The 15,359-nt window shown below is 46.3% G+C and overlaps 1 pseudogene; it reads left to right on the top strand.

The window, feature by feature from the left end:
- LOC135554628 (pyruvate dehydrogenase phosphatase regulatory subunit, mitochondrial-like) overlaps nucleotides 1–15,359 on the top strand; it is a 42,530-nt pseudogene that overhangs the window by 24,065 nt on the left and 3,106 nt on the right.

The raw sequence follows: 15,359 nt of genomic DNA, 5'->3' as shown, positions 1-15,359 counted from the left end.
TCGAGGTTACGACTGTCCTGTCTGTCAGGGTTCGAGGTTACGACTGTCCTGTCTGTCAGGGTTCGAGGTTACGACTGTCCTGTCTGTCAGGGTTCGAGGTTACGACTGTCCTGTCTGTCAGGGTTAGAGGTCAGAGATCACGGTTCAGGGTTAAAGCAGTGTGTCCTGTCTGTCAGGGTTAGAGGTTAGAGGTTACGGTTCAGGGTTAAAGCAGTGTGTTCTGTCGTCAGGTACCTGGCAGAGTGGATGACCTATGGTTACCCCACGGCTAACGTCTGGCCTCTGGACATCAAACGCTTCGGCAACCTCCAGAGCAGCCGAACCTTCCTCCGACACAGGGTCATGGAGGTCGTCGTGCGTGAGTCCTGACCAGAGCAAACAACTGACTGTCCTCTCTCTGTGTCTGCCTGACTGTCCCTCTCTCTGTGTCTCTGCCTGACTGTCCCTCTCTCTCTCTGTCTGACTGACTGTCCCTCTCTCTGTCTGACTGACTGTCCCTCTCTCTCTGTGTCTGCCTGACTGTCCCTCTCTCTCTGTCTGCCTGACTGTCCCTCTCTCTCTCTGTGTCTGCCTGACTGTCCCTCTCTCTCTGTGTCTCTGCCTGACTGTCCCTCTCTCTGTCTGACTGACTGTCCCTCTCTCTCTCTGTGTCTGCCTGACTGTCCCTCTCTCTGTCTGCCTGACTGTCCCCCTCTCTCTGTGTCTGCCTGACTGTCCCTCTCTCTCTCTGTCTGCCTGACAGTCCCTCTCTGTCTGCCTGACTGTCCCTCTCTCTCTGTCTGCCTGACAGTCCCTCTCTCTGTCTGACTGACTGTCCCTCTCTGTCTGCCTGACTGTCCCTCTCTCTGTGTCTGCCTGACTGTCTCTCTCTCTGTGTCTGCCTGACTGTCTCTCTCTGTGTCTGCCTGACTGTCCCTCTCTCTCTGTGTCTGCCTGACTGTCTCTCTCTCTCTGTCTGCCTGACTGTCCCTCTCTCTGTGTCTGCCTGACTGTCCCTCTCCCTCTGTCTGACTGACTGTCCCCCTCTCTCTGTGTCTGCCTGACTGTCCCCCTCTCTCTCTGTGTCTGCCTGACTGTCCCTCTCTCTCTGTGTCTGCCTGACTGTCCCTCTCTCTCTGTGTCTGCCTGACTGTCCCTCTCTCTCTGTGTCTGCCTGACTGTCCCTCTCTCTCTGTGTCTGCCTGACTGTCCCTCTCCCTCTGTCTGACTGACTGTCCCCCTCTCTCTGTGTCTGCCTGACTGTCCCCCTCTCTCTGTGTCTGCCTGACTGTCCCCCTCTCTCTCTCTCTGTCTGACTGTCTGTCCTGCTCTCTCTCTCTCGGTTTCTGACGGTCTGTCTCTCACCAGCCCTGCTGTATAACCTAAAGGTTCCTCGTTGGGACTTCCAGACGGGCCGGCAGCTGAGGACTTCTCCCCTGTACGACCGTCTGGACACACAGGGAGCCAGATGGATGGAGAAACACGGCTTTGAGAGGGCCAAGTACTTCATCCCTGCAGGGAAGGGTGAGGCAGACCACACACACCCCACACCACACACCACACCACACACACACCTCACATCACACCACACCACACACATACCACACACACCACACACACACCACACCTCACATCACACCACACACACCCCACACCACACACACCTCACACCACATACACCCTACCCCACACAAACACCCCACCCCACACACCACAATTTCCCAATGCTTCTGTCTATCAGAGCTAAACCATGTTCCTCTGTTCCCAGACCTGCTGTCTCTTAGCTCTGTGTCTGTCTGTTAGTTAACCAGTTCTATCATCTGTTCTCAGACCTGCTGTCTCTTAGCTCTGTGTCTGTCTGTTAGTTAACCAGTTCTATCATCTGTTCTCAGACCTGCTGTCTCTTAGCTCTGTGTCTGTCTGTTAGTTAACCAGTTCTATCATCTGTTCCCAGACCTGCTGTCCTGGATGCCAGTAAGACGTTCTATAAGCCTGACTGGTTTGACATCGTGGGGGCGGAGGTGAAATGCTGCAAGGAGGCCGTCTGTGTCATCGACATGTCCTCCTTCACCAAGTTTGAGCTCACTGTGAGTGACCCCTGGAAAGGAGAGGGGAGGGAGAGGAGGGGAAGTGAGGTATCAACTTCCTCCTATGATGGAAGCTGTAGGTGGCTGACCCTGGAAAGGAGAGGGGGAGGGAGAGGAGGGGAAGTGAGGTATCAACTTCCTCCTATGATGGAAGCTGTAGGTGGCTGACCCCTGGAAAGGAGAGGGGGAGGAGAGGAAGTGAGGTATCAACTTCCTCCTATGATGGAAGCTGTAGGTGGCTGACCCCTGGAAAGGAGAGGGAGAGGAGGGGAAGTGAGGTATCAACTTCCTCCTATGATGGAAGCTGTAGGTGGCTGACCCCTGGAAAGGAGAGGGGAGGGAGAGGAGGGGAAGTGAGGTATCAACTTCCTCCTATGATGGAAGCTGTAGGTGGCTGACCCCTGGAAAGGAGAGGGGGAGGAGGGGAAGTGAGGTATCAACTTCCTCCTATGATGGAAGCTGTAGGTGGTTGACCCCTGGAAAGGAGAGGGAGAGGAGGGGAAGTGAGGTATCAACTTCCTCCCTATGATGGAAGCTGTAGGTGGCTGACCCCTGGAAAGGAGAGGGAGAGGAGGGGAAGTGAGGTATCAACTTCCTCCTATGATGGAAGCTATAGGTGGCTGACCCCTGGAAAGGAGAGGGGAGGGAGAGGAGGGGAAGTGAGGTATCAACTTCCTCCTATGATGGAAGCTGTAGGTGGTTGACCCCTGGAAAGGAGAGGGAGAGGAGGGGAAGTGAGGTATCAACTTCCTCCTATGATGGAAGCTGTAGGTGGTTGACCCCTGGAAAGGAGAGGGAGAGGAGGGGAAGTGAGGTATCAACTTCCTCCTATGATGGAAGCTGTAGGTGGTTGACCCCTGGAAAGGAGAGGGAGAGGAGGGGAAGTGAGGTATCAACTTCCTCCTATGATGGAAGCTGTAGGTGGCTGACCCCTGGAAAGGAGAGGGGGAGGAGGGGAAGTGAGGTATCAACTTCCTCCTATGATGGAAGCTGTAGGTGGTTGACCCCTGGAAAGGAGAGGGGGAGGAGGGGAAGTGAGGTATCAACTTCCTCCTATGATGGAAGCTGTAGGTGGTTGACCCCTGGAAAGGAGAGGGGAGGGAGAGGAGGGGAAGTGAGGTATCAACTTCCTCCTATGATGGAAGCTGTAGGTGGTTGACCCCTGGAAAGGAGAGGGGAGGGAGAGGAAGGGAAGTGAGGTATCAACTTCCTCCTATGATGGAAGCTGTAGGTGGCTGACCCCTGGACCAACAGAATGAAACAGAAAAAGGAATGTTATCTCTATGGTTAGACCACCCTCGGTCTCAGCTATAATGTGAATTACATTATCTCTATGGCTGGACCACCTCGGTCTCAGCTATAATGTGAATTACATTATCTCTATGGCTGGACCACCCTCGGTCTCAGCTATAATGTGAATTACATTATCTCTATGGCTGGACCACCATCGGTCTCAGCTATAATGTGAATTACATTATCTATAACTAGACCACCCTAGGTCCTAGCTATAATGTGAATTACATTATCTCTGACAAGACCACCCTCGGTCACAGCTATAATGTGAATTACATTATCTCTATGGCCAGACCACCCTCGGTCACAGCTATAATGTGAATGACATTATCTCTATGGTTAGACCACCCTCGGTCAGAGCTATAATGTGAATGACATTATCTCCATGGTTAGTCCACCCTCGGTCACAGCTATAATGTGAATGACATTATCTCCATGGTTAGTCCACCCTCGGTCACAGCTATAATGTGAATGACATTATCTCCATGGTTAGTCCACCCTCGGTCACAGCTATAATGTGAATGACATTATCTCCATGGTTAGACCACCCTCGGTCACAGCTATAATGTGAATGACATTATCTCCATGGTTAGACCACCCTCGGTCACTACTTTTCTTTCTGTGCCAGTCTACAGATGACCAGGCGTTGGCGTTGCTGCAGCACCTGTGTGCCAATGACCTCGACGTGCCAGTGGGTCACATCGTTCATACGGGCATGCTGAACGAGAGGGGCGGATATGAGAACGACTGCAGCGTGGTCAGAGTCAAGAAGAACAGGTGAGAGTTTAGCCATTAAGAAGAACGACTGCAGCGTGGTCAGAGTCAAGAAGAACAGGTGAGAGTTTAGCCATTAAGAAGAACAGGTGAGAGCTTAGCCATTAAGAAGAACAGGTGAGAGCTTAGCCATTAAGAAGAACCACTGCAGCGTGGTCAGAGTCAAGAAGAACAGGTGAGAGCTTAGCCATTAAGAAGAACCACTGCAGCGTGGTCAGAGTCCAGAAGAACAGGTGAGAGCTTAGCCATTAAGAAGAACCACTGCAGCGTGGTCAGAGTCAAGAAGAACAGGTGAGAGCTTAGCCATTAAGAAGAACGACTGCAGCGTGGTCAGAGTCAAGAAGAACAGGTGAGAGCTTAGCCATTAAGAAGAACAGGTGAGAGCTTAGCCATTAAGAAGAACCACTGCAGCGTGGTCAGAGTCAAGAAGAACAGGTGAGAGTTTAGCCATTAAGAAGAACGACTGCAGCGTGGTCAGAGTCAAGAAGAACAGGTGAGAGCTTAGCCATTAAGAAGAACAGGTGAGAGCTTAGCCATTAAGAAGAACCACTGCAGCGTGGTCAGAGTCAAGAAGAACAGGTGAGAGTTTAGCCATTAAGAAGAACGACTGCAGCGTGGTCAGAGTCAAGAAGAACAGGAGAGAGTTTAGCCATTAAGAAGAACAGGTGAGAGCTTAGCCATTAAGAAGAACTGGTGAGAGTTTAGCCATTAAGAATAACAACTGCAGCGTGGTCAGAGTCAAGAAGAACAGGTGAGAGCTTAGCCATTAAGAAGAACCACTGCAGCGTGGTCAGAGTCCAGAAGAACAGGTGAGAGCTTAGCCATTAAGAAGAACCACTGCAGCGTGGTCAGAGTCAAGAAGAACAGGTGAGAGCTTAGCCATTAAGAAGAACGACTGCAGCGTGGTCAGAGTCAAGAAGAACAGGTGAGAGCTTAGCCATTAAGAAGAACAGGTGAGAGCTTAGCCATTAAGAAGAACCACTGCAGCGTGGTCAGAGTCAAGAAGAACAGGTGAGAGTTTAGCCATTAAGAAGAACGACTGCAGCGTGGTCAGAGTCAAGAAGAACAGGTGAGAGCTTAGCCATTAAGAAGAACCACTGCAGCGTGGTCAGAGTCCAGAAGAACAGGTGAGAGCTTAGCCATTAAGAAGAACCACTGCAGCGTGGTCAGAGTCAAGAAGAACAGGTGAGAGCTTAGCCATTAAGAAGAACCACTGCAGCGTGGTCAGAGTCAAGAAGAACAGGTGAGAGCTTAGCCATTAAGAAGAACAGGTGAGAGCTTAGCCATTAAGAAGAACTGGTGAGAGTTTAGCCATTAAGAAGAACAGGTGAGAGCTTAGCCATTAAGAAGAACTGGTGAGAGTTTAGCCATTAAGAAGAACAACTGCAGCGTGGTCAGAGTCAAGAAGAACAGGTGAGAGCTTAGCCATTAAGAAGAACCACTGCAGCGTGGTCAGAGTCCAGAAGAACAGGTGAGAGCTTAGCCATTAAGAAGAACCACTGCAGCGTGGTCAGAGTCAAGAAGAACAGGTGAGAGCTTAGCCATTAAGAAGAACCACTGCAGCGTGGTCAGAGTCAAGAAGAACAGGTGAGAGCTTAGCCATTAAGAAGAACAGGTGAGAGCTTAGCCATTAAGAAGAACAGGTGAGAGTTTAGCCATTAAGAAGAACAGGTGAGAGTTTAGCCATTAAGAAGAACAGGTGAGAGTTTAGCCATTAAGAAGAACAGGTGAGAGTTTAGCCATTAAGAAGAACAGGTGAGAGGTTAGCCATTAAGAAGAACAGGTGAGAGGTTAGCCATTAAGAAGAACAGGTGAGAGTTTAGCCATTAAGAAGAACAGGTGAGAGTTTAGCCATTAAGAAGAACAGGTGAGAGTTTAACCATTAAGAAGAACAGGTGAGAGTTTAGCCATTAAGAAGAACCACTGCAGCGTGGTCAGAGTCCAGAAGAACAGGTGAGAGCTTAGCCATTAAGAAGAACAGGTGAGAGTTTAGCCATTAAGAAGAACAGGTGAGAGTTTAGCCATTAAGAAGAACAGGTGAGAGTTTAGCCATTAAGAAGAACAGGTGAGAGTTTAGCCATTAAGAAGAACAGGTGAGAGTTTAGCCATTAAGAAGAACAGGTGAGAGTTTAGCCATTAAGTCTCTCTCTCTCTCCCTTTCTTGCTCTCTCTCCCCCTTTCTCTCTCTCTGTCTCTGTAGCTTCTTCATCATCTCTCCTACAGATCAGCAGGTCCACTGCTGGTCGGGTTGAAGAAGCACATGCCCGACGACCCACAGCTCCACCTAGAGGACGTCAGCTGGAAGTACACTGGTGAGAACTATCGCTGCAGAACCTCGATCTTCCCCTCAGTTCCCCACAATGCATTTCTGTTCTGAACCCTTTCCCCGGCCCCCGTCTACAGCGCTGAATCTTATTGGTCCGCGGGCGATGGACGTCCTAGGAGAACTATCGTATGTCTCCATGACTCCCGAACACTTCCCGTCCCTCTTCTGTAAGGTGAGGAACCTGTTTTCGCCCGGTCATGTTATGTTTATCGTGAAGTGGCTCATCACAAGTCCGAAGGTTGTGTGTGGTGTTGTCCTGACTTTTGGTGTGTGTCAACAGGAAATGAGTGTGGGCTACGCCAATGGGATCCGAGTAATGAGTATGACCCATACAGGAGAGCCGGGCTTCATGCTTTACATACCTATAGAGGTGAGATATACACTATACTATATACTACTGGTTATATACTACTGGTTATATACTACTGGTTATATACTACTATACACTACTGGTTATATACTACTGGTTATATACTACTGGTTATATACTACTGGTTATATACTACTATACACTACTGGTTATATACTACTGGTTATATACTACTGGTTATATACTACTGGTTATATACTACTGGTTATATACTACTGGTTATATACTACTATACACTACTGGTTATATACTATACAGGAGAGCCGGGCTTCATGCTTTACATACCTATAGAGGTGAGATATACACTATACTATATACTACTGGTTATATACTACTGGTTATATACTACTGGTTATATACTACTGGTTATATACTACTGGTTATATACTATACAGGAGAGCTGGGCTTCATGCTTTACATACCTATAGAGGTGAGATATACACTATACTATATACTACTGGTTATATACTACTGGTTATATACTACTGGTTATATACTACTGGTTATATACTACTATACACTACTGGTTATATACTACTGGTTATATACTACTGGTTATATACTACTGGTTATATACTACTATATACTACTGGTTATATACTACTGGTTATATACTACTGGTTATATACTATACAGGAGAGCTGGGCTTCATGCTTTACATACCTATAGAGGTGAGATATACACTATACTATATACTACTGGTTATATACTACTGGTTATATACTACTGGTTATATACTACTATACACTACTGGTTATATACTACTGGTTATATACTACTGGTTATATACTACTATACACTACTGGTTATATACTACTGGTTATATACTACTGGTTATATACTACTATACACTACTGGTTATATACTACTGGTTATATACTACTATACACTACTGGTTATATACTATACAGGAGAGCCGGGCTTCATGCTTTACATACCTATAGAGGTGAGATATACACTATACTATATACTACTGGTTATATACTACTGGTTATATACTACTGGTTATATACTACTGGTTATATACTACTGGTTATATACTATACAGGAGAGCTGGGCTTCATGCTTTACATACCTATAGAGGTGAGATATACACTATACTATATACTACTGGTTATATACTACTGGTTATATACTACTGGTTATATACTACTGGTTATATACTACTATATACTACTGGTTATATACTACTATATACTACTGGTTATATACTACTGGTTATATACTACTGGTTATATACTACTGGTTATATACTACTGGTTATATACTATACAGGAGAGCTGGGCTTCATGCTTTACATACCTATAGAGGTGAGATATACACTATACTATATACTACTGGTTATATACTACTGGTTATATACTACTGGTTATATACTACTATACACTACTGGTTATATACTACTGGTTATATACTACTGGTTATATACTACTATACACTACTGGTTATATACTACTGGTTATATACTACTATACACTACTGGTTATATACTACTATACACTACTGGTTATATACTATACAGGAGAGCCGGGCTTCATGCTTTACATACCTATAGAGGTGAGATATACACTATACTATATACTACTGGTTATATACTACTGGTTATATACTACTGGTTATATACTACTGGTTATATACTACTATACACTACTGGTTATATACTACTGGTTATATACTACTGGTTATATACTACTATACACTACTGGTTATATACTACTGGTTATATACTACTATACACTACTGGTTATATACTACTGGTTATATACTACTATACACTACTGGTTATATACTATACAGGAGAGCCGGGATTCATGCTTTACATACCTATTTAGGTGAGATATACACTATACTATATACTACTGGTTATATACTACTGGTTATATACTACTGGTTATATACTACTATACACTACTGGTTATATACTACTGGTTATATACTACTGGTTATATACTACTGGTTATATACTACTATACACTACTGGTTATATACTACTGGTTATATACTACTGGTTATATACTACTATATACTACTGGTTATATACTATACAGGAGAGCCGGGCTTAATGCTTTACATACCTATATAGGTGAGATATACACTATACTATATACTACTGGTTATATACTACTGGTTATATACTACTGGTTATATACTACTGGTTATATACTACTGGTTATATACTATACAGGAGAGCTGGGCTTCATGCTTTACATACCTATAGAGGTGAGATATACACTATACTATATACTACTGGTTATATACTACTGGTTATATACTACTGGTTATATACTACTATACACTACTGGTTATATACTACTGGTTATATACTACTGGTTATATACTACTATACACTACTGGTTATATACTACTGGTTATATACTACTATACACTACTGGTTATATACTATACAGGAGAGCCGGGCTTCATGCTTTACATACCTATAGAGGTGAGATATACACTATACTATATACTACTGGTTATATACTACTGGTTATATACTACTGGTTATATACTACTGGTTATATACTACTATACACTACTGGTTATATACTACTGGTTATATACTACTGGTTATATACTACTATACACTACTGGTTATATACTACTGGTTATGTACTACTATACACTACTGGTTATATACTACTGGTTATATACTACTATACACTACTGGTTATATACTATACAGGAGAGCCGGGATTCATGCTTTACATACCTATAGAGGTGAGATATACACTATACTATATACTACTGGTTATATACTACTGGTTATATACTACTGGTTATATACTACTATACACTACTGGTTATATACTACTGGTTATATACTACTGGTTATATACTACTATATACTACTGGTTATATACTACTATACACTACTGGTTATATACTACTGGTTATATACTACTGGTTATATACTACTATACACTACTGGTTATATACTACTGGTTATATACTACTGGTTATATACTACTGGTTATATACTACTGGTTATATACTACTATATACTACTGGTTATATACTATACAGGAGAGCCGGGCTTCATGCTTTACATACCTATAGAGGTGAGATATACACTATACTATATACTACTGGTTATATACTACTGGTTATATACTACTGGTTATATACTACTGGTTATATACTACTATACACTACTGGTTATATATACTAGTCTCCTCTACACTACTGGTTATATACTACTGGTTATATACTAGTCTCCTCTACACTACTAGTTATATACTACTGGTTATATACTACTGGTTATATACTACTGGTCTACTCTACACTACTGGTTATATACTACTGGTTATATACTAGTCTCCTCTACACTACTGGTTATATACTACTGAGATGTTATATACTACTAGTTATATACTACTATATACTACTGGTTATATACTACTAGTTATATACTACTATACACTACTGGTTATATACTACTATACACTACTGGTTATATACTACTATATACTACTAGTTATACACCACTCTATACTACTGGTTATATACTACTGAGAGGTTATATACTACTAGTTATATACTACTAGTCTCCTCTACACTACTGGTTATATACTACTGGTTATATACTACTAGTTATATACTACTGGTTATACACTACTAGTTATATACTACTATACTACTATATACTACTAGTTATACACTACTGGTTACATACTGCTGGTTATATACTACTGGTTATATACTACTATACACTACTGGTTATATACTACTGGTTATATACTACTCTACACTACTGGTTATATACTACTGGTTATATACTAATAGTCTACTATATAATACTGGTTATATACTACTAGTCTATATACACTACTGGTTATATACTACTAGTCTACTCTACACTACTGGTTATATACTGCTGGTTATATACTAGTCTACTCTACACTACTGGTTATATACTACTGGTTATATACTAATAGTATACTATATAATACTGGTTATATACTACTATAGTATTAGATATACACTACTGGTTATATACTACTGGTTATATACTACTAGTCTACTATATAATACTGGTTATATACTACTATACTACTAGTTATATACTACTGGTTATATACTACTAGTCTACTATATAATACTGGTTATATACTACTATATACTACCAGTTATACACTACTGGTTATATACTACTAGTCTACTCTACACTACTGGTTATATACTACTGGTTATATACTAGTCTACTCTACACTACTGGTTATATACTACTGGTTATATACTAGTCTACTCTACACTACTGGTTATATACTACTAGTCCATATATACTACTAGTTATATACTACTAGTCTATATATACTACTGGTTATATACTACTGGTTATATACTACTGGTTATATACTACGAGTTACAATACTGGTTATATACTACTGGTTATGTACTAGTCTACTCTACACTACTGGTTATATACTACTAGTCCATATATACTACTAGTCTATATATACTACTAGTTATATACTACTAGTCTATATATACTACTAGTTATATACTACTAGTCTATATATACTACTAGTTATATACTAATGGTTATATACTACTAGTCTACTCTACACGACTGGTTATATACTACTGGTTATACACTACTGGTTATATACTACTAGTCTATATGTACTACTAGTTATATACTACTAGTCTATATATACTACTGGTTTGTGTCTGAACACAATCACATGCTGTATGTGCTTCATCAGTAAAATAACATGTGTTTGATGGGACATTTTGTTATCACAGTGTTATTGATACCTCCTCTCTCCCCTCTCTCTCTCCCCCTCTCTCTCTCCCCCTCTCTCCCCTCTCTCTCTCTCTCTCTCTCTCTCCCCCTCTCTCTCTCTCTCTCTCCCTCTCTCCCCCCTCTCTCCCCTCTCCCTCTCTCTCTCTCCCCCCTCCCTCTCTCCCTTCTCTCTCTCTCTCTCTCTCTCCCTCTCTCTCTCTCTCTCTCTCTCTCTCCCTCTCTCTCCCCCTCTCTCCCCTCTCCCTCTCTCTCTCTCTCTCCCTCCCTCTCTCTCCCCTTCTCTCTCTCTCTCCCCCCCCTCTCCCCCTCTCTCTCTCTCTCTCTCCCCCGCTCTCTCTCTCTCTCTCTCTCCCCTCTCTCCCCCTCTCTCCCCTCTCCCTCTCTCTCTCTCTCCCTCCCTCTCTCTCCCCTCTCTCTCTCTCTCTCCCCCCTCTCTCCCCCTCTCTCTCTCTCTCTCTCTCCCTCTCTCTCTCCCTCTCTCTCTCTCTCTCCCCTCTCCCCCTCTCCCTCTCTCTCTCTCTCTCTCCCTCCCTCTCTCTCCCCCTCTCTCTCTCTCTCTCTCTCTCCCCCTCTCTCCCCTCTCCCCTTCTCTCTCTCTCCCCTCTCTCTCTCCCCCTCTCTCCTCTCCCTCTCTCTCCCCTCTCCCCCTCTCCCTCTCTCCCCCCCTCGTCTCCTCCAGTATGCGCTCCATGTCTACAACGAGGTGATGTCAGTGGGCCAGAAGTATGGGATCCGTAACGCTGGGTACTACGCCCTGCGTTCTCTCCGAATAGAGAAGTTCTTTGCCTTCTGGGGCCAGGACCTGGATCCTTTCACCACTCCCTGGAGTGTGGACGGGAGTTCAGGGTCAAGTTTGACACGGTACGACCCACGGACCCCAACATTTAGTTTGGTCTGAACAGGTCCTTAGTCCTTACTGTGTTACTGATGAGGTCTGTTGATGTTTGGTCTTATCCCCTCCTCTCTCTATCCCCCATCCTAATCTCTCTGTCCCCTCCTCCTCTCTCTGTCCCCTCCTCCTCCTCCTCTCTCTGTACCCCATCCTCCTCTCTCTGTACCACATCCTCCTCTCTCTGTACCCCATCCTCCTCTCTCTGTACCCCATCCCCCTCTCTGTCCCCTCCTCCTCTCTCTGTACCCCATCCTCCTCTCTCTGTCCCCTCCTCCTCCTCTCTCTGTACCCCATCCTCCTTCTTCTGTCCCCTCCTCCTCCTCTCTCTGTCCCCTCCTCCTCCTCTCTGTACCCCATCCTCCTCTCTCTGTACCCCCTCCTCCTCTCTCTGTACCCCCTCCTCCTCTCTCTGTACCCCCTCCTCCTCTCTCTGTCCCCTCCTCCTCCTCTCTCTGTCCCCTCCTCCTCCTCTCTCTGTCCCCTCCTCCTCCTCTCTCTGTCTCCTCCTCCTCTCTCTGTACCCCATCCTCCTCTCTCTGTACCCCCTCCTCCTCTCTCTGTACCTCCTCCTCCTCTCTCTACCTCCTCCTCCTCTCTCTGTACCCCCTCCTCTTTGTACCCCCTCCTCCTCTCTCTGTACCCCCTCCTCTTTCTGTCCCCTCCTCCTCCTCTCTCTGTCCCCTCCTCCTCCTCTCTCTGTCCCCTCCTCCTCCTCTCTCTGTCCCCTCCTCCTCCTCTGTCCCCTCCTCCTCCTCTCTCTGTCCCCTCCTCCTCCTCTCTCTGTCCCTTCCTCCTCTCTCTGTCCCCGCCTCCTCCTCTCTCTGTCTCCTCCTCCTCTCTCTGTCCGCTCCTCCTCCTCCTCTCTCTATCCCCTCCTCCTCCTCCCCTCTCTGTCCCCTCCTCCTCCTCTCTCTGTCTCCTCCTCCTCTCTCTGTCCCCTCCTCTCTGTCCCCTCCTCCTCCTCCTCCTCTCTCTATCCCCCTCCTCCCCTCTCTCTGTCCCCTCCTCCTCTCTCTGTCTCCTCCTCCTCCTCTCTGTCCCCTCCTCCTCCTGTCCCCTCCTCCTCCCCCTCTCTCTGTCCCCTCCTCCTCCTCTCTCTGTCTCCTCCTCCTCCTCTCTCTATCCCCCTCCTCCCCCTCTCTCTATCCCCTCCTCCTCCTCTCTCTGTCCCCTCCTCCTCCTCTCTCTATCCCCCTCCTCCTCCCCCTCTCTCTGTCCCCTCCTCCTCCTCTCTCTGTCCGCTCCTCCTCCTCCTCTCTGTCCCCTCCTCCTCCTCTCTCTGTCTCCTCCTCCTCTCTCTGTCCCCCCTCCTCCTCTCTATCCCCTCCTCCTCCTCCTCCTCCTCTCTCTATCCCCTCCTCCTCCTCCTCTCTCTGTCTCCTCCTCCTCTCTCTGTCTCCTCCTCTCTCTGTCTGCTCCCCTCCTCCTCCTCCTCTCTCTCCCCTCCTCCTCCTCCTCTCTGTCTCCTCCTCCTCTCTCTGTCCCCTCCTCCTCCTCTCTGTCCCCTCCTCCTCCTCTCTCTGTCCCCTCCTCCTCCTCTCTATCCCCTCCTCCTCCTCCTCTCTCTGTCCCCTCCTCCTCTCTCTCTGTCCCCTCCTCCTCCTCTCTCTGTCTCCTCCTCCTCTCTGTCCCCTCCTCCAGGACATAGACTTCCTGGGTCGAGCGTCTCTGCTGAATCAGCGTCAGGAGGGGGTAAGCCGTCGCTTCATCATGTTGGTCCTGGAGGATCATGACACAGAGCTGGACCTGTGGCCCTGGTGGGGAGAACCTATCTACAGGTTAGACAAGCCTCTGAACCCCTAAACTGCCCTAGCCTCCGAACCCCTAAACTGCCCTAGCCTCCGAACCCCTAAACTGCCCTAGGCTCTAAACCCCTAAACTGCCCTAGCCTCTAAACCTCTAAACCCCCCTAGCCTCTAAACCTCTAAACCCCTAAACTGCCCTAGCCTCTAAACCCCTAAACTGCCCTAGCCTCTGAACCCCTAAACTGCCCTAGCCTCTAAACCCCTAAACTGCCCTAGCCTCTGAACCCCTAAACTGCCCTAGCCTCTGAACCCCTAAACCCCCCTAGCCTCTAAACCTCTAAACCACCCTAGCCTCTAAACCTCTAAACCCCTAAACTGCCCTAGCCTCTGAACCCCTAAACTGCCCTAGCCTCTAAACCCCTAAACTGCCCCAGCCTCTGAACCCCTAAACTGCCCTAGCCTCTGAACCCCTAAACTGCCCTAGCCTCTGAACCCCTAAACTGCCCTAGCCTCTAAACCCCTAAACTGCCCTAGCCTCTAAACCCCTAAACTGCCCTAGCCTCTGAACCCCTAAACTGCCCTAGCCTCTAAACCCCTAAACTGCCCTAGCCTCTGAACCCCTAAACTGCCCTAGCCTCTAAACCCCTAAACTGCCCTAGCCTCTGAACCCCTAAACTGCCCTAGCCTCTGAACCCCTAAACTGCCCTAGCCTCTGAACCCCTAAACTGCCCTAGCCTCTGAATCCCTAAACTGCCCTAGCCTCTGAACCCCTAAACTGCCCTAGCCTCTGAACCCCTAAACTGCCCTAGCCTCTGAACCCCTAAACTGCCCTAGCCTCTGAACCCCTAAACTGCCCTAGCCTCTGAACCCCTAAACTGCCCTAGCCTCTGAACCCCTAAACTGCCCTAGCCTCTAAACCCCTAAACTGCCCTAGGCTCTAAACCCCTAAACTGCCCTAGCCTCTAAACCTCTAAACCCCCCTAGCCTCTAAACCTCTAAACCCCTAAACTGCCCTAGCCTCTAAACCCCTAAACTGCCCTAGCCTCTGAACCCCTAAACTGCCCTAGCCTCTAAACCCCTAAACTGCCCTAGCCTCTGAACCCCTAAACTGCCCTAGCCTCTGAACCCCTAAACCCCCTAGCCTCT

Source organism: Oncorhynchus masou, chromosome 2 (assembly GCF_036934945.1).
Source record: "Oncorhynchus masou masou isolate Uvic2021 chromosome 2, UVic_Omas_1.1, whole genome shotgun sequence".
Classification (NCBI taxonomy): domain Eukaryota; kingdom Metazoa; phylum Chordata; class Actinopteri; order Salmoniformes; family Salmonidae; genus Oncorhynchus; species Oncorhynchus masou.
Note: the sequence above shows the minus strand (reverse complement) of the source record. Positions and strands in the feature narration are given on the sequence as shown.